This window comes from Balaenoptera musculus, chromosome 16, assembly GCF_009873245.2.
Source record: "Balaenoptera musculus isolate JJ_BM4_2016_0621 chromosome 16, mBalMus1.pri.v3, whole genome shotgun sequence".
In the NCBI taxonomy this organism is placed as follows: domain Eukaryota; kingdom Metazoa; phylum Chordata; class Mammalia; order Artiodactyla; family Balaenopteridae; genus Balaenoptera; species Balaenoptera musculus.
Genome location: NC_045800.1, coordinates 20,984,619 through 21,009,081, shown reverse-complemented (window position 1 = coordinate 21,009,081; position 24,463 = coordinate 20,984,619). Strand labels below are relative to the sequence as shown.

The window sequence follows — 24,463 nt, the reverse complement described above, 5'->3', positions numbered from 1 at the left end:
TATTCTGGATGAGACCCTGGAACAGAAAAAGAATAATAGGAAACAACTAGTGAAAATTGAATAAAGTTGTTTCCTTAGTTGTGATAAATATACCATAAAAAGTTAGAAGCTAACAGTCAGAGAGAGGAGCATACAGCAATTCTGTACTAACTTTTTACATTTTCAGTAAATCTAAAACTATTCTAAAATTAAAGGTTTATTTTTAAAGTTTAAAATTATATTACATATACAATATATATTTAATGTTTATATATACACATATATATATAACATTAAATATTGGATGGATTCTCCTTAGCATCTTTTATGGTGGGATCTTGCTGCCTCTTGCCATGTCCCCAGGAATGAAAATAACCATAGGTTTGTTCTCTCTAGAAAAGTTTCATTCTTTTATGGAGTTACTTTCATTTAGTTTTATTTACAGCCTTGTCTCTCTGATGGGTTTTTAAAAATCTACGTTTTTGAAGCTTATCTGACAAGTTATCATTGTTAAGTTTCTTGTGACTTTATACATCCTAAAGGGATCAGAAACCACACTTAAATTTTAAGTGATATTTTCATCACTAGAGATGTTCACAGGTAGAGAAAATCAACTTTTTTGAATGCCTCAGATAGTTATAAGTCTAAACTAAAACGTGAAATAGATAATCCCTGAGGATTCCTTTTATTTCTCACTTGTATTAAGAGAAGGAACAATTGCATAAGAACTAAACATTGAATCCTTCACCAGTAAATCAATTTGGATGGTTTCCTCTTCCTGCAATTATTATGGTACTTTATGGCCTCTGGAGACTAAATATCTATCTACATCTATATCTATACCTATCTAGATATTTTAAATATGTCTAACACTTGCAGTACACTTCCCCTTGTTCTATCTCTTTTCTTCAAATTTCTCACCTAAATTGATGAGATACTGCTATTGGTAACATAGGTAGGTAGCTATAAATGTGTAATAGAGCCTTATTTTATATTTGATGCAACCTGGAACATGGTGAAAAGACATCCAAGACATACAAGACTTGACAAGTTGTTGTTTAGTTTCTTTCAGTTTCTTCAACTGCAAAATGAGAGAAATAACATCTACTAGAGAATAAAATGAAGAATTAAATACAATAATGTATGAAAAGTCCTGGTGCGGCATTTAGGGTAGAATTGACCCTCAAACACATTAACTTCAGTGGCTAAAATGCATCACACAATTTCTGCATCCTACATGCTTGTGACTTACACGCATTACCTCCTCTGTTAAACAGGACAACCCTGTGGGTGGAAACTAATATTATTCTCCATATTCAGTGAGGGAACCAAGACTCTCAGAGGTAACTTGCCTTCAGGTTCACAGCAGGAAAATAGCAAAACTAATGACTCCAGGATGGACTTGTAATCACAATTCTGTATTGTGCTCCGTATAATATTATTACTGTCTCTCTTTTATTGTCCTCTGGTGCAAGATGGACTTGCTCTGGCCTGAATTCTCCCCAAATAGTTTTGTATCACTAGAGGAAGATTCCAGTATGTGACTATAAAATCTTCCACTCTTTTCTACATACTGTCGCTAAACAATTATTCTCTGCCTTTTTGCTTGCACCCCCTCCAGATGATCAGAGAGATCTTTCTTTACCATTCTCCAGTACTTCCTTTGTCATCTCCTTGGCCCCTTTAACAAAAGTCACCCCTCTGGCTTTGCTCATCATTTCCCTCTCATCAGCTGTCAATTTCTAGCTACAGCAGTGTCTGAAGAGAAAGCCTTATTCTAGTGAAAGATTCACTGGAATTTTCATTTAGACTCAAGCACAGAGAGTTGCTGATTAATTCATAACACCCAATGCCCCCAAATCTGAAACAAAACTTTGAATAACTATGGTGTTACAATGGTTAAAGCAGTGATCATATAGTATACACAGCTGCATAAAACGCAAAGGTAGTGAGATAGCACATTTCAGGAGGCAAAATAACAGGACAGACTGAAATCCAATGCAAACATAGAAATACTGTACAGCTTATATTCAGAAATATTTGCATAAAGTTGCTTGGTTAAAAAAAGTAACCAAAAAGTTGATAATGCTGCCCAAGTAAGCTGTCTCAATTCTTCTGTGTTTCCCAAAGTGAATATCGAATGAATAAGAAAGCAGAGAAGCAGCCCTGACACACAGAGTAAAATAAATCATACTCTTTTCAAAGGGTATCACTTATGCTTTGAAACTACAGATGACACAGAAATAATCAACTCTCTTCCAGGAAGGCTGAGCATAGAAAAAATTCATAAACGATGGGACATTAAAGAAAAGGAGGAGTGACAGATTTGCATTCCAGTCTGAAGAGGTATTCTTCGATCTATAATTTACTAAGCTCTTATTAGGTATCAGACACTGTCTGTATACACATTATCTCATCTAATCCTCACAGCAGTATAAGACATGACATTTTAAACACATCACACAAAGAAAATGAGGTACAGACTGTTACAGAGAAAGCCCTAGATTATTATTCACCTGGGAAATGCTACATACAGTACGATACAATTTCATACCCAGTAGGGTGGTTAAAATTCAAAAGATGGAAAATACCAAATATTATTGAGGATGTGGAATAACTAGACTTTTTATGTTGGGTGGTTTCTTTACAAGGTAAAATATACTTCTACCCTAAGACCTTTCATTTGAACTCCTAAATGTTTACCTAAGAGAAGTGAAAACATTTGTTCATGAAAAGAATTGTGAAATAATTCCATGGTAGCTTTATTTATAGTAGCCCAAGCCTGTAAAGAAATGTATATCAAGAAGAGAACTACTAAATAAATTGTGGTATATGTGCATTGTGAAATATTATGTAGCAGCTAAAAAAGAACAAGTGACAAATTCTACAATAAAGATGAACCTCAGAAAACATTATTTCTGGTAAAAGATGATATACAATATATGATTCGATTTATATGAATAAGGAAAAGCTAATATAAAGTGATAGAAATTAGAACAGAGTTTGCTTGTGGTGTGGGGGATAACAGAAAGGAGGTTTGAGGGAACTTTCTAGCATGGTGGAAGTGTTATATATCTTGAGTTAGTGAAGGTTGTAAGTGCATATATTTATCAGAACTCATTGAATTGTACAATTCTTTTCTGTGCCTCTCACTGTAAAATTTTCATCCATTGGGAATAAAAGCAATAGTAACATGATGACCATAGTTAACAATACTGTATTGTATATGTATTGTATATTTGAAAGTTGTTAAGAAGGTAAATAGATCTTAAAAGATCTCACCAAAGAAAAGAAGAAAAAGTTCTAAATATGTGAGGTGATGGATGTGTTTAACTTTATTATGGTAATCATTTCACAAAATACGCATATATCAAATCATTAGGTGTACATCTTAAACTTACAAAATGTTATATGTCAATTATATCTCAATAAAGCTGGGGAAAAAGTGATAATGCATTTGAATGATACTCAATAATGGTCAGTTATTGCTAGTCTCATCTAACACTTGGTTTGGGGGTGGGGGGAGGAGCTATGTTAAGGATGTTGAAGTAATTCCTCAAGTGAGTCAAGAATAAAACCAGAAGGGAAAGCAATTCCACTCCCTCCCCCCAATTTCTTCCATCCATTAAATAATAGCAGGACTATCCCCATACACAATGATTCTTTTTTTTTCCTAGACTTTACTGTTTTTTTTTTTAAATTTTATACAGCAGGTTCTTATTCATTATCTATTTTATACATATTAGTGTATATATGCCAATCCCACAGTGATTCTTATGAGCCCATTAAAACAAACATTTTGTTATCCCTTTCATTGGAAAATAAAGTGTTTCTCTAAGTTTGACACTTTATTCAGCAAAAATACACAGAAACTATTTTGACAATTAACACTAATACTTACATCTCATTTTACTTGTTAGGCAATTCTTCTTTCCTAGGAAGCATGATTACTGTCCTACCATTATTATATCAAAAATACAATAAATGCCATTAAGTCAGCAAATATTTTCAGTCAAGAATGTTGATATAAAACTTATTTATAAAAGAGGCAAATTTTGAGCCCTATTATTCTCTACATAGTGCGTTTGCTGCAAGTTTAGAAAATGTCACACAGACTCAATGTTTAATAACTGCAAGAAATTTTTTAAAATGAAGGAAGAAGGAAAAAGGAAGGAAATGAAAAGAAAACTTTGTGGTTCTAGTTACCTATGCAAAATTACAAATTAAAGATTACAAAACTAGTGGATGAGGGAAAAGACGTCCTGGCCAGAAGAAGGCCAGATAGAGCACTTAACCAAACACTTTGAAAGGTGGAGAAGCACACCACATCTAAATTTCAATATTGTTTTATATCACTTTACTATGTATCCAAATGATACCTGCTTATTATAAATAATTCAAACAATATAAAAATATTAAAGACAAATGTAAAAGAAAATATTTTCTCAAGGCTAAGATCCCCTTGGAGCACATCAAGAGTGTTAAATGGAAAAAGACATCAAGGAAACTTTCATTGTGAGGAATACAATACCTCCTGGGCTCAAGCTAAAATCTGAGATTAGTGATTCAATTTGAGTCTGTGTGAAAAATTCCAGCCAAGAATTCTCACACGCTGAAAATTCTTGATCATCTAAACATTATCCATTTACCCAGATGCAGTTTACATTCCCACTGACAGTGTACTAGGGTTTCATTTTCTCCACATCCTCACCAGCATTGTTATCTCTCATCATTTCGATAATAGCCATCCTAGTAAGTGTGAGATGATATCTCACTATAATTTTGATTTGCATTTCTCTGATGATTAGTAATGTTGAGCATCTTTTCTTGTACCTGTTGTCCATTTGTATATCTACTTTTGAGAATTGTTTATGCAAGTCTTTTGCTGTTTTAATTGCATCATTTGCTTTTTAGCTATTGAGTCATATGATTCCCTGTATATTTTGAATATTAACACTGTATTGGATGTGTGGTTTGCAAATATTTCCTCCAGTTCCACAAACCTATTTTCATTTTGTGGATGCTTTCTTTTGCTATGTGGAAATTTACTTTGATATAATTCCACTTTTAATTTTTTTAAATTGTTGTCTTTGATTTGGGTGTCAAATCCAAAAAATAATTGGGAAGACCAAAGTCAAGGAGATTATCCACCACTTTTCCCATTTCCTTCTAGAAGTTTTCAATTTCAGGTCCTACATTTAAGTCTTCAATACATTTTGAGTTGATTTTTGTGTATGCTGTAACGTAGGGGGCCAGTTTTCCCAACACCATTTCTTGAAGAGAACATCCTTTCCCCATTTACATTCTTAGTTCATTTATTGAAAATTAATTGACTATTCATGCATGAGTTTATTTCTGGGCTCTCTATTCTGTTCCATTGATCTAAGTGCCTGTTTTTATGCCAATACCATACTGTTGATTACTACAACTTTGCAATATACAGCTGACCCTTGAACAACATGGATTTGAACTGTGATGTCCACTTATACACAGACATTTTTCAGTACATACTACAGTACTACATGATTTATGGTTGGTTGACTCTATGGATGCAGACTCGTGGATACAGAAGGCCAACTGTAAAGTTATATTCAGATTTTCAACTGCAAAGATGATTTCTTGAATCTGACACCAAAAGCAAAAGCAACTAAATCAGAAATAAATAAATGGGACTACATCAAAGTAAAAAGCTTCTGCACAGGAAAGGAAACCATCAACAATATGAAAACGCAGCCTACTGAATAGAAGAAAATATTTGCAAATTATATATCAGATAAGGGGTCAATATCCAAAATATATAAAGAACTCATACAACTCAATAGCAAAAAACCAAACAATCCAATTAAAAATGGGCAGAAAATCTGAACAGTTTTCCAAAGATGAAAGACAGATGGTCAGTAGACACAAAAAGATGCTCAACTAATTAGAGAAATGCAAATCAAATCCACAATGAGATATCACCCCACACTTATCAGAATGGCTAATATCAAAAATGGCAAGAAATAAGAAGTGTTGGTGAGGATGTGGAGAAAAGGAAATCCTTATGCACTGTTGGTGTGAATGTACAAAAACTTGGTGCAGCCACTATGGAAAACAGTATGGAGGTTCCTCAAAAAATGAAAAATAGAACTATTATATGATCCAGCAATTCCACTTCTGAGTATTTATCTGAAGGAAATGAAACACTAACTAGAAAATATATATGGACCCCATGCTCATTGCATCATTATTTACAATAGCCATGGTATAGAAACAACCTAAGCATCCACTACTAGATGAATGAAGAAAAAATAAACACACACACACACACACACACACACACATACATGCACACAATGGAATATTATTAGGCCAAAAAAATAATAAAATCTTGCCATTTGCAACAACATGGTTGGACCTCCAGGGCATTATGCTAAATGAAATAAGTCAGAGAGAGAAAGGCAAATACTGTATGATCTTACTCATATGTGGAATCTAAACAAAACAAAAACAAAATTCAAAAAAAATAAGCTCATAGATACAGAGAACAGATTGTTGGTTTTTGGATGCAGGAGGGTAGGGGGTGAAATGGGTAAAGGGAGCCAGAAGACACAAACTTCCAGTTATAAAATAAATGTCACAGGGATGTAATATACAGCATGGTGACTATAGTTAATAATACCTTATTGCATATTTGCAAGTTGCTAAGAGAGTAGGTCTTAAAAGATCTCATCATAAGAAAAACAAATTTGTAACTATGTAAGTTGATAGATGTCAACTAGACTTATTGTGGTGATCATTTTGCAATGTATACAAATATTTAATCATTATGTTGTATACCTGAAACAAATACAGTGCTATATATCAGTTATACCTCATTTAAAAAATCAAGATCTGAAATTATATTTAATAACATAAAACATGCATGAAGTGTTAAGTGAGAAACCAATTTACAAAAGAGTGGAAACTGTGGAACATTAATTTTATAACATTAACTCCAGAAAAAATACACATGCATAAGCATTAAAAACAAAAAAAGCAATGGACGGGTCTACAGAAAAAAATGATTACTGAGTATTTTTCTTCAGTTACATATATATGTATATCACATATATTTTCTTCACTTTTTTTTTATCTTCCATATTTTTACAATAAATTATTGATTCCACTTATGTTCAGAAAAGTCAGTAAGAATATATTCCAAATCCTGTTTTCTGAAGTGGATATAATTATTGGTTTCCTAAATCTATTCTGAACTAAAGTACAGCATAGTCAGGTGCTTCATATCAGTATCCAGATTCAAGAGAGAGTTTTCTAACACACACTCACCCAAATTACCCATCTTGGTCATTTTTTGTAGCCACAGATCCTCACATTAAAATGGCTGCTCCCTCAAAGATTTCCTTCCGTGCAACAGTGACATGCTGAAATACTGAGACGAGAGATTTCTAAAACATGTAATTTATGTACTAAAGTCAGTGGATGTTTAAATAGGTCTTCAACACCCTGGAAGATCTCTAGCCTATGTGCTCAGTGCAATCCAAATTTCTTTCTTGTGATCTCATCTTTATCTACTAAGTAAACATGCACTCACTACCCCAGACTTTACCCAAAAGTGAAGCTAGCTTGACTTCAGGTTGCAGCACTCCTAATTATGGTTTGTCATATTTCTTATGGCTTTTATCCTTATAATATCAATATCAGGGGCAGGAGATTCCTTAGAGAGGCAGAGTGGGGATGCATGCAAGTCAATAAGAGTTGGTTCCTTAGATGCACTTGGTTGGACTCCCACTGGGCTCTTGTGGCCCTAAGAATGCAATTATTCTGCAGTGTTATTATTGTGTCTATTTCCCCATAAAAGTTTAATGAGCTATATAATTTTCCTAGATACAAGACAATTATGTTATTAACTAACCATGAGATATGTCCCTTGCCAGTACAATAAATTTTATTTCTGACTGAAAACTTCTATTTAATCATTTGTTTGAGGAAGAGCAGAGCTCCAAATCACTCTCCCTAAATTCATTCCACATCTCTGTACCAGTTTTTCCATCTCCTTCTACTGTACAAAACAGCAGAACAACTAAGAGCATGATGAAATATGAATCCCTGGGCAGCCATTCCCCAAACAGCCTCCTTAAGTAAGTTCCATTCCTTCCCACCGTTAAGTATCATACCTACTTCTAGGCTATTAGCTGAACTTTGAGAAGAGTTATGGCTTGACAAATCTTGAAGAATTTTAAGTTTAGTAAAAACTGAAAATGACCAGCTTGATGAGAAATCTGGACACCTTTCCCTATGGCAGTTTATTCTAGGGCCAAGGTACTTTTAGGGAAAAGATGAGCTAGCAGAAATAATGGTATCAATAGATGAAGATTTATAAGATTTTTTGAGTCAAAGTGAAATATTAAATCAGTTAAATAAATTATCCTGTCACAAAACTAACATATCTATCCATACACGTGTCATGGCAAACCTGAGACCATTAGAAGTAGAAGGAAATAAATACTGACTTGCTCTAAGAGGAAAATGTCTTAAACTCAGAAATTTCAAAAAATGGAAATATATCACCCCGTCTTTAGAAACCTTCTGTCGAAGGCAGGAAATTTATCCCTCAAGAAGGATGTAGGAAAGACTTTTACCTAGGATGGATCATTGAATTTCATGAGTTCTATGGCCTATCCCCAACTCTAAAACTAAGAATTTTCCTGTAAAAACTTCCAATGATTCCTTTCATAAAAACAAAGTATTATGGAGCAAAATGAAAAAAAAAAAGAAATAAAAAAGAATCCATACAAGATCAATCTTTTGTATTCCTACAGATTTGAGTGTTGGAAATGGTCCTCTAAAGAAGTGAAACATCTTTAACTTGCATCTACATCAGGGATTCTGTATCCAAGATATTCTCTGGTAGTGGAATATGCATAGAGGATTAGGAGTCAGAAGACTGACTGACACTATAATAAATCACTTTACTTCTCTGAACTTCAGTTTCCTCAGCATGGTTCTCAGAATAATAGTACCTGGCTGGCTTTCTACCCAACATTATAGTCAAACACTTTAAAACTCATGAAATCATATAAAAAGGCAAGAAAGTGTAATTACATGACTTTTTTGAAAATGAAGTTAAAAGAACGCTTGATTTACGACTACTACTAAATTAATTTCCAAACGCCCCCCATTCCCCCATGAAGCAAAAAGATCAATTTATATCTCAAATAATTGGCATGCAATTTATAAAATTACAATATGCTTGACTGATAATCTACTGTACCTGCAGTTGATATAAAACATATATCTTTTTTACACAATGAATACTCAATAAAAAAGTCCACTTTTATTACCTTCTTTGATGTTTTGTTGGCTCGTACCTTGAAATTTCCCCTATGACATCTGCAAAAATAATAAACCAATTATGAAGCCATCTGGAAGAGAGTGAAGAGAAAATACTATTTTTTAAACCTCTCCTTTGAATAACTGTAATAGAGGGCATGTCAGAACTAAACCATTAACAAAACCATTATTATTAAGGAAAGAAGGAAAGAGATTTGCATAAAGAAAATCATAACTGCTTATTATCAGACACAGTAGGGTCACATATTGAACCACGGCTGAAATAGACCGAACATCCATTCCCATATATATTTGAGACACAAGCTGGGGCCATTCAAGTCTGTAGAACACCACCCTCTTCAATTAAAATATGGATTTTTAATCATAGATCCATGCCACAGAACCATAGATTTATTGAAGAAATTTAAGAAAATGTTAGTCTTGAGGCTTCAACCAAATTATCCACCTAGTTTGGGAAAACAAAAATAATTCCTCAAGGATGGTGAAAAAAGTTTCTCTCCTCTCAACATTCTCCCTCAAAGTCTGTGTAATCAAATTTAGAAATATTATAAACATTAGAAAGTAATCAATAATCACTGTTAAGCAAAATAAAATGAGCAAACACTAAAAGATCTACTTATTTTCTCTGGGTTTAGTGTGAAAAATCTCAGGACAAAAAGTTTTCTGCTTTTTGCCTTTTGTAAACCTGGCTTCACCACTGAATGACTTTATCCTAGTATAATTTACTTAAATTTTCTCAGTTTCACTCTTTTAAAAATAGAGAAAATCATATATCCCTTGCTGTTCTCAAATGACACCACTGGAATCTAAAATCTATGGGAAGAATTCTTATCAATTTAACTAGTCCTATTTAGTGTTCCAAAGCTCTCATCTAGTAATATTATTCCTGAAAAAAAAATTTCCCTAAGGAATGATTAAATTAAAAAGAATGAACAAAACAGCAAGACATAATCCATGAAAGAAAAAAATTGATAAATTGGACTTCATTAAAATATAAAACTTGTGCTCTACAGAAGGCATTGTTGCGAGAATGAAAAGACAAGGCATGGACTCGGAGAAGCTATTTTCAAAATACATATCTGATAATTTTTCTGCATTTATTGAGATGATCATATGATTCTTGTCCTTCATTCTTTAATGTGGTATATCACATTTGATTTGTGTTCCATCTAGGCATCCCAGGAATAAATCACATTTCACCATGGTGTGTAATCCTTTTTAATATACTGTTGAATTCAGTTTGTTAGGGTTTGGGGGTATTGTTTGTTTTTTAGGATTTTTACATGTACATTCATCAGGAATACTGGTCTATCCTTTTCTTTTCTTGTAGTGTCCTTATCTGACTTTGGTATGAGGGCAATGCTGGCCTTGTCTTTAAATGTTTGTTAGGATTGAACAGTGAAGTCATCAGGTCCCGAACTTTTATTTTGGGGGATGATTTGACTACTTACTCAATATACTTTCTCATTATTTGTATGTTTATATTTTCTTTTTCTTTGTCACTGTTGGTAGGTTTTATTTTTCTGGGAATGTATTTCTTCTAGGTTGTCCAATTTGTTGGCATTATATGTTCATAATAGTCTCATATGATCTTTATATTTCTGTGGTATCAGTTGTAATGTCTCCTTTTTCACTTAAAATTTTGAGTCCTGTTAGTCTAGCTAAAAATTTAATTTTGTTTATCTTTAATAAAAAGAACTTAGTTTCATTGATCTGTTCTTTTGTTTTTTAGTCTCAATTTCATTTATTTCTGCTCTGATCTTTATTATTTCCTTCCTTATTCTAACTTTAGGTTTAGTTTTTTCTTCTTTTTCTAATTTCTTGATGTGTGAAGTCAGGTTGTTTGAGATTTTTTCCCTTAATGTAGGCATTTTATTGCTGTAAACTTCCCAACTGGAACTGCTTTTGCTGCACACCTTAAGTTTTGGTGTGGTTAATTTCCATTTTCATTTGTCTCAAGTTATTTTTTGATTACCTTTTTGGCTTCTTCTTTGACCCACTGGTTGTTTAGAAGTGTGTTTCTAAACTTCCACATATTTATGAATTTTCTATTTTTCCTCCTATTATTGATTCTAGTTTCACACTATTTTGGTCAGAAAATACACTTGAAATGATATCAATCTTCTTAAATTTGGTAGGACTTATTTTGTGACCCAATATATGATCCATCGTGGAGAATGTTCCATGGGTGTTGGAAATGAAGATGTACTCTGCCGTTGGATAGGATGTTCAATATATGTCTGTTAAGTTTATTTGATCTATAGTTTCATTCACTTCCACTGTTTCCTTATTCATTTTCTGTCTAGATCATCTATTCAATATTGAAAGTGGGGTACTGCAATCCCCTACTATTATTGTATTGTTGACCAATTCTCCTTTCATTTGTGTTAATACATGCTTTACATATTTATGTGTTTCAATGTTGGGTGCATATACATTTATAATTGTTATATCCTCTCAGTGAGTTGACTTATCATTAGATAGTGAACTTCTTGGTCTCTTTTGACAATTTTTGACTTAAAGTTTATTTTGTCTGATTTAAGTATAGCCACTACTGCTCACTTTTGGTTACCATATGCATGAAATAATTTTTTCCATCCCTTTACTTTCAGCTTGTGTGTGTCCTTAAATCTAAAGTGATTGTCACAGAGATAGAACATAGATGGGTCTTGTTTTGTTTTCATCTATTCAGCCAATCTATGTCTTTTGATTTGAGAATTAATCATTTGCATTTAATTATTATTGTCATCATATTGTTTTCTGACTGTTTTGTAGTTCCTTTCTTCCTCTTTTGCAGTCTTTTGTTATTAGATGATATATTTGTACTGGTAATCTTTGGTTCCTTTGTCTTTGTCTTTTGTGTTCTGCTACAGGTTTTATATGTGTAGTTACAGGAGGCCTACATAAAATGTCTTATAGATATAATAGTCTAATTTAAGCTGATAACTTCAACCACATACAAAAACTCCACATTTTAACTTCTCCCAGCACATTTGATGTTACTGATATTACAATTTATATCTTCTATATATAGCATATCCATTAAAACATTATTCTAGCTAGAGTTATTTTTTATACTTTTGTCCTTTAACTTTTATACTAGAGTTAAAAGCGATTTACATACCATCATTACTGTATTAGAGTATTCTGAATTTGACTACATTCTTACCTTTATAGTGAGTTTTGAAATTTTTATATTTTCATGTTGTTAGTGTTCTTTTGCTTCAACTGAACAACTACCTTTAGCATTTCTTGTAATGCAGGTCTAGTAGTGATAAATTCCCTCAGCTTTTGTTTGTTTGGGAAAGTCTTTTCCCTCAACCTTCATTTGTGAAAGACAACTTTGCTGAGTAAAGTATTGTTGGTTGGCAGGTTTTTTTCCTTTTTTTCTTTCAGCACTTTGACTATGTCACCCCACTCTCTCTTGGCCTGCAAGTTTTGTGCTAGGTAATCTGCTGATAGCCTTATGGCAGTTTCCTTGTAGGTGAGAATTTTTTTTTCTCTTGTTGCTTTAAAAATTATCTCTTTGTGTTTGATTTTAGGCAGTTTTGTTATGTCTTAGGGAATATATCCTTAAATTGACTTTGTTTGGGGACCTGTGAGCCTTGTGAACTTGAATGACCAAATCTTGCCCCAGATTTTGGAAGTTCTCAGTCATTCTTTCTTTTCTTTTTTTAAGTTAAGTGTAGTTGATTTACAATATTATATTAGTGTCAGGTATATAACACAGTGACACAATACTCCATTTAAACTTGTAATAAAATATTGGCTATATTGCTATATTCCCTGTGCTGTACAATACATCCTTGTATCTTATTTATTTTATGCATAGTTGTTCGTATGTATAAAACATACAAACTGTCTGCTACCACTATTTTTCCTCTCCCCCCATCCCTCACCCCACTGGTAAATGCTAGTTTTTTCTCTATATCCGAGTCTGTTTCTGTTTTGTTACACTCATTTATTTTTTTAGATTCCACCTGTAAGTGATAACATACAGTATTTGTCTTTCTCTGACTTACTTCAGTGTTCAGCCATTGTTTCTTTAAATAAGCTCTCTGCCCCTTTCTCCCTCTCTTCTTTTGGGACTCCAGGGATGCATAGATCGTTTCTCTTCTCTTTGGTGAAATGACTATTCATGTCTTTTGTCCATTTATAATTGGATTTTATTTTACTACTGGGTTTTAAGACTTCTTTCTATATTTTATACATAGGAATTTTTTAGATATGTGGTTTGTAGAACATTTATCCCAGTGTATAGTCTGTCTTTTTATCTTCTTAATAAGGTCTTTTTCAATGCAAAAGGCTTAACTTTGATGAAGTCTAATTTATCTTTTTTATTTTTATTTGGGGGGTTATGCATTAGTTATCATATCTAAGAACACTTCACCTAGTCCTATGTCCCAAGGATAAGCATTAGGGTTATGAAGTTTTATATTATAAAATATTAATAAGTATATATTAGAATTTTTAATTATTCACAAAATAGTAAAAATTAAGATAATAATGGGAATCAACTATACTAAACTCCAATAAGTAGAGTTCACAACATATCTCTTCAAAGTGGTCTTTCATATATTCTCTCATACCAACCATAGTTAATTACTCCACAAAGGGGATATTTCTAAACACCATAAGTGAATGGCAAATTATAAATAAGAATATAATTGAATTTGAGCTGGTGAGAAATCTGTTATGTCAGGTAAGCTCAATTAGTTATCAAGGCTGCAGCTTACATCATTTTATTCCTGGAGTCAATCACCTCTAATTTGATATATTTCTCTAAATAAGAAATTTATGTCTGACATATACCTTAAAATTAAACCTGGATCAAATCACAATGCTTAGATGTCTAGAGTTTTGCCTTGACTTATTGCCTGCCAAGACTTTGAATATTTAATATGCATTGACATCTGTTTTTGGAGCTTTTCCCAAAACTCATTTTGTTTGACTAAATTCTGAACTGCTGTTTGCTTTGATCTCTTATACTTATATATTTCTGCACAATATCTTTGCTTTCAATCTTATGCAAACACATAGTGACCCATACTTCAAAATTTTATTTGAAAACAACAGTGATAATTCAGGGTAAGAACCAGGTTTTATTCTCTACCTGGTTGGATTTTCCACTATCTCTGGGGAGGAAATCTCCAAGAAAAAAATAAAAAGCTAACTGGCATTTTTCAATTAACATTCATTGGATTTTGATCAACTTGAAAGGACTGATATCTTAATATGGAATTTTCTGATCCATGAACACAGTATCCATCTACATTTATTTAGGTGTTCTCTAAACAGTAACTTGTTGTTTTCAGTGCATAGCACTTTCAAATATTTTTATCAGGTTTATTTCAAAGTATCTCTTAACAAAAAATATCTGACATTTGTTACTACTATGTAGAAATATGATAGATTTTTGTACATTGATCTTGTAACCTTGCTAAACTCATGTATTAACTCTACGAGTTTTTATTGATTTTTGAGATTCTGTGTGATGTTCTATAAACAATGACAGTTTTACTTCTCCCTTTCTAATCTGGATGACTTTCATTCCATTTTCTTGTACTATTTTACTATACCTTCTAATCTGATGCTGAATAGAAGTGGTGATAGTGGAAACCCTTGCTGTGATTTCAATTTTATAAGAAAACTATGAGATAGTTATCATTTCACACGATGTTAGCTATAGTTCTTTTCATTCATACCCTTTATTAGTCTGAGTACATTTTCTATTGCTAGTTTGCTGATAGTTTTTATTATTGAATACATCTGTGAGTTTGTCCAAAGTTTTTTTTTTTTTTTTTGCACTTATTGAAGTAACCATGTGGCTTTTATTGTAAATCTGATAACATGGTGAATTACAATAATTAGTTCTCATATGTTACACCAACATTGACTTCCTGGTGTAAACTCCATTGGTCATGATATATTATCTATTTATCATTATATGACCCTATTTATTCCTGGTAATATTCTTTGCTCTAACAATTTCTGATATTAATATAGCTACTACAGATATATTATTATTAGTGTTAGCATGGTATATCTTTTCCCACCTACTTTTACACTGTTAGTGTGTTTATATTTAAAGTGGCCTTCTTATAAGCAGAATATAAGTGAGTCAATTTTTAAATACACCTGATTATTATTATTTTTTTTTTTTACGTTCAGCAAAATTCTTTTGAAATTCATCTGTGTTACAGTGTTTTCCTAGGTGAGTGGGATTTTACAGTATGAATGAGCCAGTCACAACTGATTTCTTATCCATTCATCAGTTCATGAGCATTTAGACTGTTTCCAATTTTTGATATTAAGAATAAAGTTGCTATGAAAATTCAATGAGTCTTTCGCTTCTCTTGTGTAAATATCTAGGAATTTTCTTGGTCTTTTGTTAGGTGTATATTTACATTTAAAAATTTGTTTACCTCTTTTTCAAAGTGGCTCTTCTATTTTGCAATGCTACCGGAGATGTATGAGAGCGTCAGTTGTTTTATATCCTTGTTAACACTTGGCTTTTCCTTTCTTTTTAAAGTATAGTTATTCTAATGAATGTGTAATGGTATCTCACAGCAGTTTTTAATTTGATTTCCCCTAATGACTGAGGATGTTCAGCATCTTTTTATATGCTTATTTGTCATTTGTATATTTTCTTTAATGAAGTGGCCATTCAAATCTTATCCCTACTTCTTAACTTTCAGAAGTTAATTTTTTAACAATTAAAAAGTTTTAGACTAAAAAATACAATGATAATACAGAAAGTTTCCATATACCCTACAGCCAGTTATACCTACTATTAACATCTTATATTAGTATGATACACGTGTCACAACTAATAAGCAAATACTGATACATTATTCTTAACTAAGGTTCACATTTTATTAAGATTTCCTTGGTATTTACCTAATGGTTTCTCACTGTTCTGGGATCTCAACCAAGATACCATATTGTATTTAGCTGTCATGTCTCCTTAGGCTCTTAGCTCTTACAGTCTCTTTGACTTGCCTTGTTTTTGTTGGCCTTGACAGTTTTGAACAGTTCTGACCAGGTATGTTATTGAATGGCCCTCAATTAAAAATTGTCTAATCTATTTCTCATCATTAGACTGGGGGTATAAGTTTCTGGGAGGAAGACGACAGAGGCAAAGTGCCATATTCATCACATCATACCAAGGGTACATATGCTATCCACATACCTTATCACTGTTGATGTTGACCTTGGTCACATGGCCAAGGTAGTGTTGGTTAGGTTTCTCCACTACACGTTTGTACTTTTTTCCTTTACTTCTCCATATTATACTCTTTAGAAAGAAGTTACTGTGCACAGCTCACACTTAAGGAATTGGGGAGTGTGCTTCCCCTCAATGAGGATGGAGTATCTACATACATTATTTGCAGTTCTTCAGCATGGGAAATTTGTTTATTCTCCCTCAAATATTTATTCATTTATTTATACCATTACAGATTCATGGATATTTATTTCATACTTTAGATTATAATCCAAAACAATTTTATTTTATTGTTCAAATTGTTCAACGTTGGCCTTTGGAAGCTCTTTCATTTGACTCCTGTGTTCCTTTGATATACACCCATCATTATGTTTTTGTTTTGGCTTTTTTTTTTTTTTTTTGAGCACTTCATTACTTCCTGGCACTATAAGATGCTCCAGCTTTATCTTGTATATTTCCTGCCGCAGTCCTAGAATCAGGCCTTTCTCTAACGAACCCTGGTTGCTTTCAATGAAGAATGGTATTGAAAGCAAGATATGGGTGCTGTGTATGCTTGCTATTTCTAGCCCCTCTCAGCTGACATAGTAAGAAAACATGTATCATCTAGATACACATCTCTATAAATATTTATATATGTAATTATCTCTACCTATATTAAGCTAAACATTAATTCATACTGAGGTCTCCAACTCTATCCATTGCTATAATGGTTATTCCAGTCTCCTCTAATCGCATATCTGTAAATTTTACTCCAATACTGAGAAAATTGACTTCCACCATCCACCATTTATTTACTTAATTTTGATTTTCAGTATACAGAATTGTTATCCAGTATGCTTGTGGGAAACCACTTTACCAACTAGAAAACAGTCTTTCATATAGTTTATTTTTCCCTTCGTCTCACAGACCCCACTGGATTCCAAAGTTACTTAGGTCAGACTTCCTCCATGATTGCCTTCAATACGGTTGTTTCATACACTTGTAGTAGAGTTAGATTGTTGTGGCACATTCTGAATTCCATCTTGGAATTCCCTTTATTTATTAAATGAATTTTTCAAAATTTGCATACCTCAAGGTTCACTCTTTGAGTTAAAAAGTTCAATGTGTTTTGACAAAAATGGGTTTCACCATCCTAAAAAATCCACTGTGTTTCACATTCAACCCTACCATTCTCCTGAACCACTGGAAACCACTAATACTTTTACTGCCTCTATAGTTTTGCATTTTCCAGAATATTATGTAATCAAAATCATACAGTCTTTTGCCTTATCAGACTAGCTTCTCTCTTTTAGCAATATGCATTTAAGAGTCACTCATTTTTTTTTACATTATTTTATTTTTTTAATAAATTTATTTATTTATTTTTGGCTGCTTTGCTGCATGCAGGCTTTCTCTAGTTGCGGCGAGTGGGGGCTACTCTTTGTTGCAGTGCATGGGCTTCTCATTGCGGTGGAGGAGCATGGGCTCTAGGCGTGTGGTCTTCAGTAGTTATGGCACATGGGTTTCAGTAGCTGTGGCTTGCAGGCTCTAGAGCACAGGCTCAGTAGTTGTGGCGCACAGGCTTAGTTGCTCCGTGACATGTGGGATCTTCCTGGACCAAGGCTCAAACCCGTGTCCCCTGCATTAGCAGGCAGATTTTTAACCCTCTGCCACCAGGAAAACCTAATTCACTCATTTTTATTGAATTGATAGCTCAATCGTTTTGATTACTAAAAATATTCCATTATATAGATATACTGTAGTTTGTTTATCTACACAACTAGGGGAGTGTATCTTCGTTGCTTCCAGGTTTTGGCAATTATAAATAGGTCTGCTATAAATGTCCATGTGTGCATTTTTGTGTGGATATAAGTTTTTTAAGTTAGTTGGGTAAATATCTAGGAGTACAATTACCGGAATGTATGATAAGACAATGTTTAGCTTTGTAAGAAATTGCAAAACTGTCTTCCAAATTGGGTATATCATTTTACATTCCAACCAGCAATGAATGATAGTTCTGTAGCTCTGCATCATCCCCAAAAGCTGGTATTGTCAGCTTTTGGATTTTAGAAATTCTAATATGTACAGGAATCTCATTGTTGTTTTAATTTGCAGTTCTGTAATGACAAACGCTATTGGGCATCTTTTACATACTTATTTGCCATCTGTGTATCTTCTTTGGTGAGGTGACTGCTCAGATCAGTAGCCCATTTTTAATTCAATTGCCTTTTTTTAATGTTGAGCTTTAGGAATTCTTTTTATAATATTGATACAAGTTATTTACCTATATGCATTTTGCAAATATTTTCTCCCAGTCTGTGGATTATTGTTTTCACTCTTAGTGTTTAACAGAATGGATTTTTTGATTCAATAAGGTCTAACTTATGAACTTTTTTCTTTCATTAATCATGATTTTGATATATCTAAAACTCACTGACAAACCCAAAGTCACCTAGATTTTCTCCTATAATGTTTTCTTCTATGTTTATAATTTGGTGTCTTACATCTAGACCTATGATCCATTATGAATAAATTATGGTGAAAGGTATGAGCTCTATGTCTAGGTTCACTGTTTTGCCCATGGTCATCCAATTGATCTAGTACTATTTATTGAAAAGACTATCTTTTCCTTACGGAATTGTCTTTGCTCCAATGTGAAAAATCAGTAGATTATATTTGTGTGGCTCTATCTATGGGTTCTCTATCCTATTTCATTGATCTGTGTGTCTATTCTGTAAATAATACTATGCTGTCTCGATTTCAGTAACTTTGTAATAAATTATGAAATTGGGTAGTGTGTATACTTGAAGTTATTTTTATTCTCAAGTACTGTGCTTGCTATCCTAAGTTTTTTGTCTTTTCTATAAACAGTAGAGTCAGTTTGTCTATATCCACAAAATACTTTGCTGGGATTATTACTGCAATTACATGGATTCCACAGGTCATATTTGGAATAACTGACACCTTAAAACATTGAGATTTCAAATCCATAATCATGGGGTATCTCTCCATTTATTTAGATCAATGTTGATTTCTTTCATTAGAGTTTTATAGCTTTCAGCATAAAATCATGTATGTATTTTGTTAGATTTATATTTAGGTACTACTTTCTTTATTTTGGGCAGCTGTTTTAAATGTTATGTATTTTTATTTCAAGTTCCAATTGCTCACTACACTTATATAGGGAAGTAGCTGATTTTTGTATTAATAGAGTGTTCTGTGATCTTGATATACTAAACTGTCTATCATAAGAATGAATTAAAATGGAAGTAATCATGGATGATTATTTTATGCAAGTGAGTCAAAGTTATATCTCAATTATAACTCATCATTCCTCTCATTGTCTACAAAGGAAAGGAAGCAAGTCATCAAACATCATTGAGTGAGCAACTCTTTCAGGCTGTCCTGAAAGTTTTATAGAAATAAAAATAAACAAAGTATTCTTATCAATATTATCAATAATTTCATAATTCTTTTTTTAGTTATACTGACATGGGCCAGGCATTATAGTTAGTATATATTACTTAGCTCAGTTTTTACCATGACCTTACAACATAATGCATTAGTCAAGAAACTATAAGACACTGATGAAAGAAATCAAAGATGACACAGATGGAAAGATATACCATGTTCTTGGATTGGAAGAATCAATATTGTCAAAATGACTATACTACCCGAGGCAATATACAGATTCAGTGCAATTCCTATCAAATTACCAGTGGCATTTTTCACAGAACTAGAACAAAAAAAATTTTAATTTGTATGGAAACACAAAGGAGCTTGAATAGCCAAAGCAATCCTGAGAAAGAAAAACAGAGCTGGTGAAATTAGGCTTCCTGACTTCAGACCATACTACAAAGTTACAGTAATCAAAACAATATGGTACTGGCACAAAAACAGAAATATAGATCAATAGAACAGGATAGAAAGTCCATAAGTAAACCCACGCCCCTATGGTCAACTTATCTATGACAAAGGAGGCAAGAATATACAATGGAGAAAAGACAGTCTCTTCAATAAGTGCTGCTGGAAAAACTGGACAGCTACATGTAAAAGAATGAAATTAGAACACTCTCTAACACCATACACAAAAGTAAACTCAAAATGGATTAAAGACCTAAATGTAAGACTAGATACTATAAAATTCTTAGAGGAAAACATAGGCAGAACACTCTTTGACATAAATCACAGCAATATCTTTTTGGATCCACCTCCTAGAGTAATAAAAATAAAAGCAAAAATAAACAAACGGGGTGTAATTAAACTTAAAAGCTTTTGCACAGCTAAGGAAACCATAAAATGAAAAGACAACACACAGAATGGGAGAAAATATTTGCAAATGAAGTGACTGACAAGGAATTAATCTCCAAAATACATAAACAGCTCATGCAGCTCAACATTAAAAAAAAAAAATCAAAAAATGAGTAGAAGATCTAAATAGGCATTTCTCCAAAGAAGACATACAGATGTCCAAGAGGCACATGAAAAGATGCTCAACATCGCTAATTATTAGAGAAATGCAAATCAAATGAGGTATCACCTCACACCAGTCAGAATGACCATCATCAAAAAGTCTACAAACAGTAAATGCTGGAGAGGGTGTGGAGAAAAGGGAACCCTCCTACACCACTGATGGGAATGTAAATTGGTACAACCACTATAGAGAACAGTATGGAGGTTCCTTAAAAAACTAAAAATAGAACTACCATATGATCCAGCAATCCCACTCCTGGGCATATATCTGGAGAAAACCATAATTCAAAAAGATACATGCACCCCAATGCTCATTGCAGCACTATTTACAATAACCAAGACATGGAAGCAACCTAAATGTCCATCGACAGAGGAATGGATAAAGAAGATATGGTACATACATACAATGGAATATTACTCAGCATAAAAAAGAATGAAATAATGCCATTTGCAGCAATGTGGATGGATCTAGAGATTATCATACTAAGTGAAGTAGTCAGTCAGAGAAAGACAAGTATCATATGATATCACTTATATGTGGAATCTAAAAAAAATGATACAAATGAGCTTACTTACAAAACAGGCATAGAAAACAAACTTATGGTTACCAAAGGGGAAAGATGGTAGAGGGAGGGATAGATTAGGAGTTTGGGATTAACATATACACACTACTATATATAAAATAGATCATCAACAAGGAACTACTGTATAGAACAGGGAACTCTACTCAATATTCTGTAATAACCTATATGGGAAAAGAATCTGAAAAATAATGGATATGTATATATATATATATGGTATATATATATATTTTTTATATAATAGTATATATATATTTTATATATATATATAACTGAATCACTCTGCTGTACACCTGAAACTAACAACATTGTAAATTAACTATACTCCCATATAAAATAAAAAGTAAATTTAAGAAAAGATTCTCCAAAATGCAATCAAAAGAAGCCAAATTCTAGCTATATTATATAAAATAAAATCATAATAAAAGCAATAGGAGTTTTTTATTATGTCAAGGCACTGGGAAGGGTGGGTGAAAATGGATTAGGCATTACATACAGCACCTACTTACTCTTTTTTTTTTTCTCCTTACTTATCTTTATGTTTTGACATTAAAGAAGGGGATTTCCATTGTAAGAACAGGATTCCTCCATGTGACAGAGAAGATAAATACTTAAAACTATCAAGGAGAATCTCCCTTGCATTTTTAAGCAAGGAAGTTTCAAGGCAGTGTCTTGATCCATGTTGCTTGCATCACATGTCTATCCTTTAGCCAACTGTCATAACTGGGAGAATGAAGCTCCGTTATCGGCCAGTTCAGGTCATATGCCCAACTCTGAGGGTCAAAAAGTAAGGTTCCATGATTGACAGCCCACCAAAATGAGTGGTGGGTGGGGAATTTTCAAAATATAATGTTAATTACAGGCTGGTATTACTTTATAGATGAGGTATATGAAGCTTAGGGTTTATATAACTTATAAAACGTTATCCATGTAAAGTGTCAGAATGGGCTTTAATTCTAGGTTTGATTGAATTATATACCCAAGCTCTAAATACCTAAGCTACATTGCCTTCTCCATTCTTGCTTTGTGGTGGTCACAAGCTATGGAAGAGGAGGAAGAGGAGATGGGGGAACAGGAGGAAGGGGGGTTGGGGGGAGGGGGTAGGAGGAGAAGAAGCAAAACTGGGTAATCAATAATAGTAAAACAAGGTGTTCCCGAATATCCTCATCAATTATGGGAGATATCATGCAATAAGAGAACTTACAAGAATCTTGCAGAAATGAAATTTCAAGTAACTTTGAAGAAAGTTAAAGGATTGGCTAATGAAAAAAGAGAATGTGATACTGTGTTTTTTCCAGCTACAAATGGAGCTTTATTTCTTATAAAAATATCATAGAGATGAGGGATAAAGAAAAATGGAGTCTAGTCTAGGCTTAGTTACTGATTCATTTGTGACTATGAACAAGTCATTCAGTCTGTGAAACTTATCTACAAAATATGGACATACATATTAGCTCCATTTCATGGAGGTCTCATGAGATTCAAATTGGAGACTAAATATGAAAGCATGTTGAAAATAGTAAAAAAAGAACCTATTCAAGTAAAAGAGCATATTTTTCATGTCATATGCTTCCTCCTGTGCATAAAGCTGTAGTCACTTTCTATCAACATTCTTTATAAAATCCTGGAGAAATTAAGCCCCTATTACAAGAGCAGCTTTTAAATAGCTAAAAGGACGATTTTACACCAGCTAATGTATCCCTTAATTAATATTTTATCCTAAACTTTTAATTTGATGAAGGTGTTTTTGCTAAGCTTTCCTCTATAGCAGAATTCTTATAAATTAAAATAGGTGCCTCAAGAATTTTTTTGCTTCCATCCAGGTGAAATATTTATTTCTTTGTATTGAGTAATATTCAGTAAATAGGGCTATCTTACTTTCTCCACAATGGTCATTAATTTTCCCTGAATCTTTTCTTGCATAATTTAAACCATCCTTTCATTTCTCCTTATGAAAACGTTTCCCCCCCCCACCCCAATTCTTCCAGGTCTAAAGGGATCCTCTTCTTATGCAATTCCAGGTAAAAATAAGGCATAGATTGATGCCACGTCTTTATCCACTTAGCCTTAAGGAAAACAGTGAAAGGCCACATTTTGTGAATAATTGGTTTCTAAAACAAACCAGAGGCAACAGGAGAAACAATAAAATTTGTGTTTCATCTCATTTATTTTGATAGTTACAGGAATTCAAGTCCAAATATGTATGTTAATATTGGTAACTAGAGGTACAAAAATGAAAAAAAAAATTAAGTCAAAGAAGACTCAGACTCACTGAAGCTCAAAAACCATCAAATTGTGACTAATTTAATGTGCAGCAAATTTCTCATATGACTTTGGGATATACTTTTCAGAAGGTTCTGACTGTTTTTTCACATTCTGTCTCACAATAGTATAAATAAACAACCTACTGAAGGCATTCTCTCAAAGGGCCCAAAGTTACTGAGAGCAGCAGGCTGCCCTCTGGTTTCAGAGAAATGCTGTTCCTGCACCGGATCCCTGGATCTCAGAAATAAAAGAAGAAAATGTCTCTGTTTTCTTCAGACGCAGTTTCTTTGTGTTGATATAGGGGGAAGAAGGGCATTTTGAAAAACATGTATGGGAAAATATAGAATATAAATAGAATGAATGAAGTTAATCAAGACATAGAGACATAGAAAAACTATAGTAATGTTGTGATACAGACATTAAAAAAAGAAAAATGGCTACAATTGATTGCATCCAGGTAGTGAGGTTACAGCTGGGGTTCAACGTGGTGGGGACTTTTTATCATGGAGCTTTTGGTATTATTGGATTTGCTTTATTATGCGTGATGATAACAATAACAACAATATCAATAATGATAACAATATAAATATGGTTATAGACCAAAAGGATTAAAGTTGAGATGAAATGG

At 33.0% G+C, this 24,463-nt stretch overlaps 1 long non-coding RNA gene across 1 annotated transcript in view; it reads right to left on the bottom strand.

Annotated features, from left to right (window-relative positions):
- Window positions 1-9,301: 9,301 nt before the first annotated feature.
- Window positions 9,302-24,463, bottom strand: part of LOC118882714 — a 129,160-nt gene continuing 113,998 nt past the window's right edge. The window contains exon 4 of the long non-coding RNA XR_005016835.1: window positions 9,302-9,351. This is a non-coding gene — a long non-coding RNA (uncharacterized LOC118882714). The remainder of the gene's footprint in view (window positions 9,352-24,463) is intronic.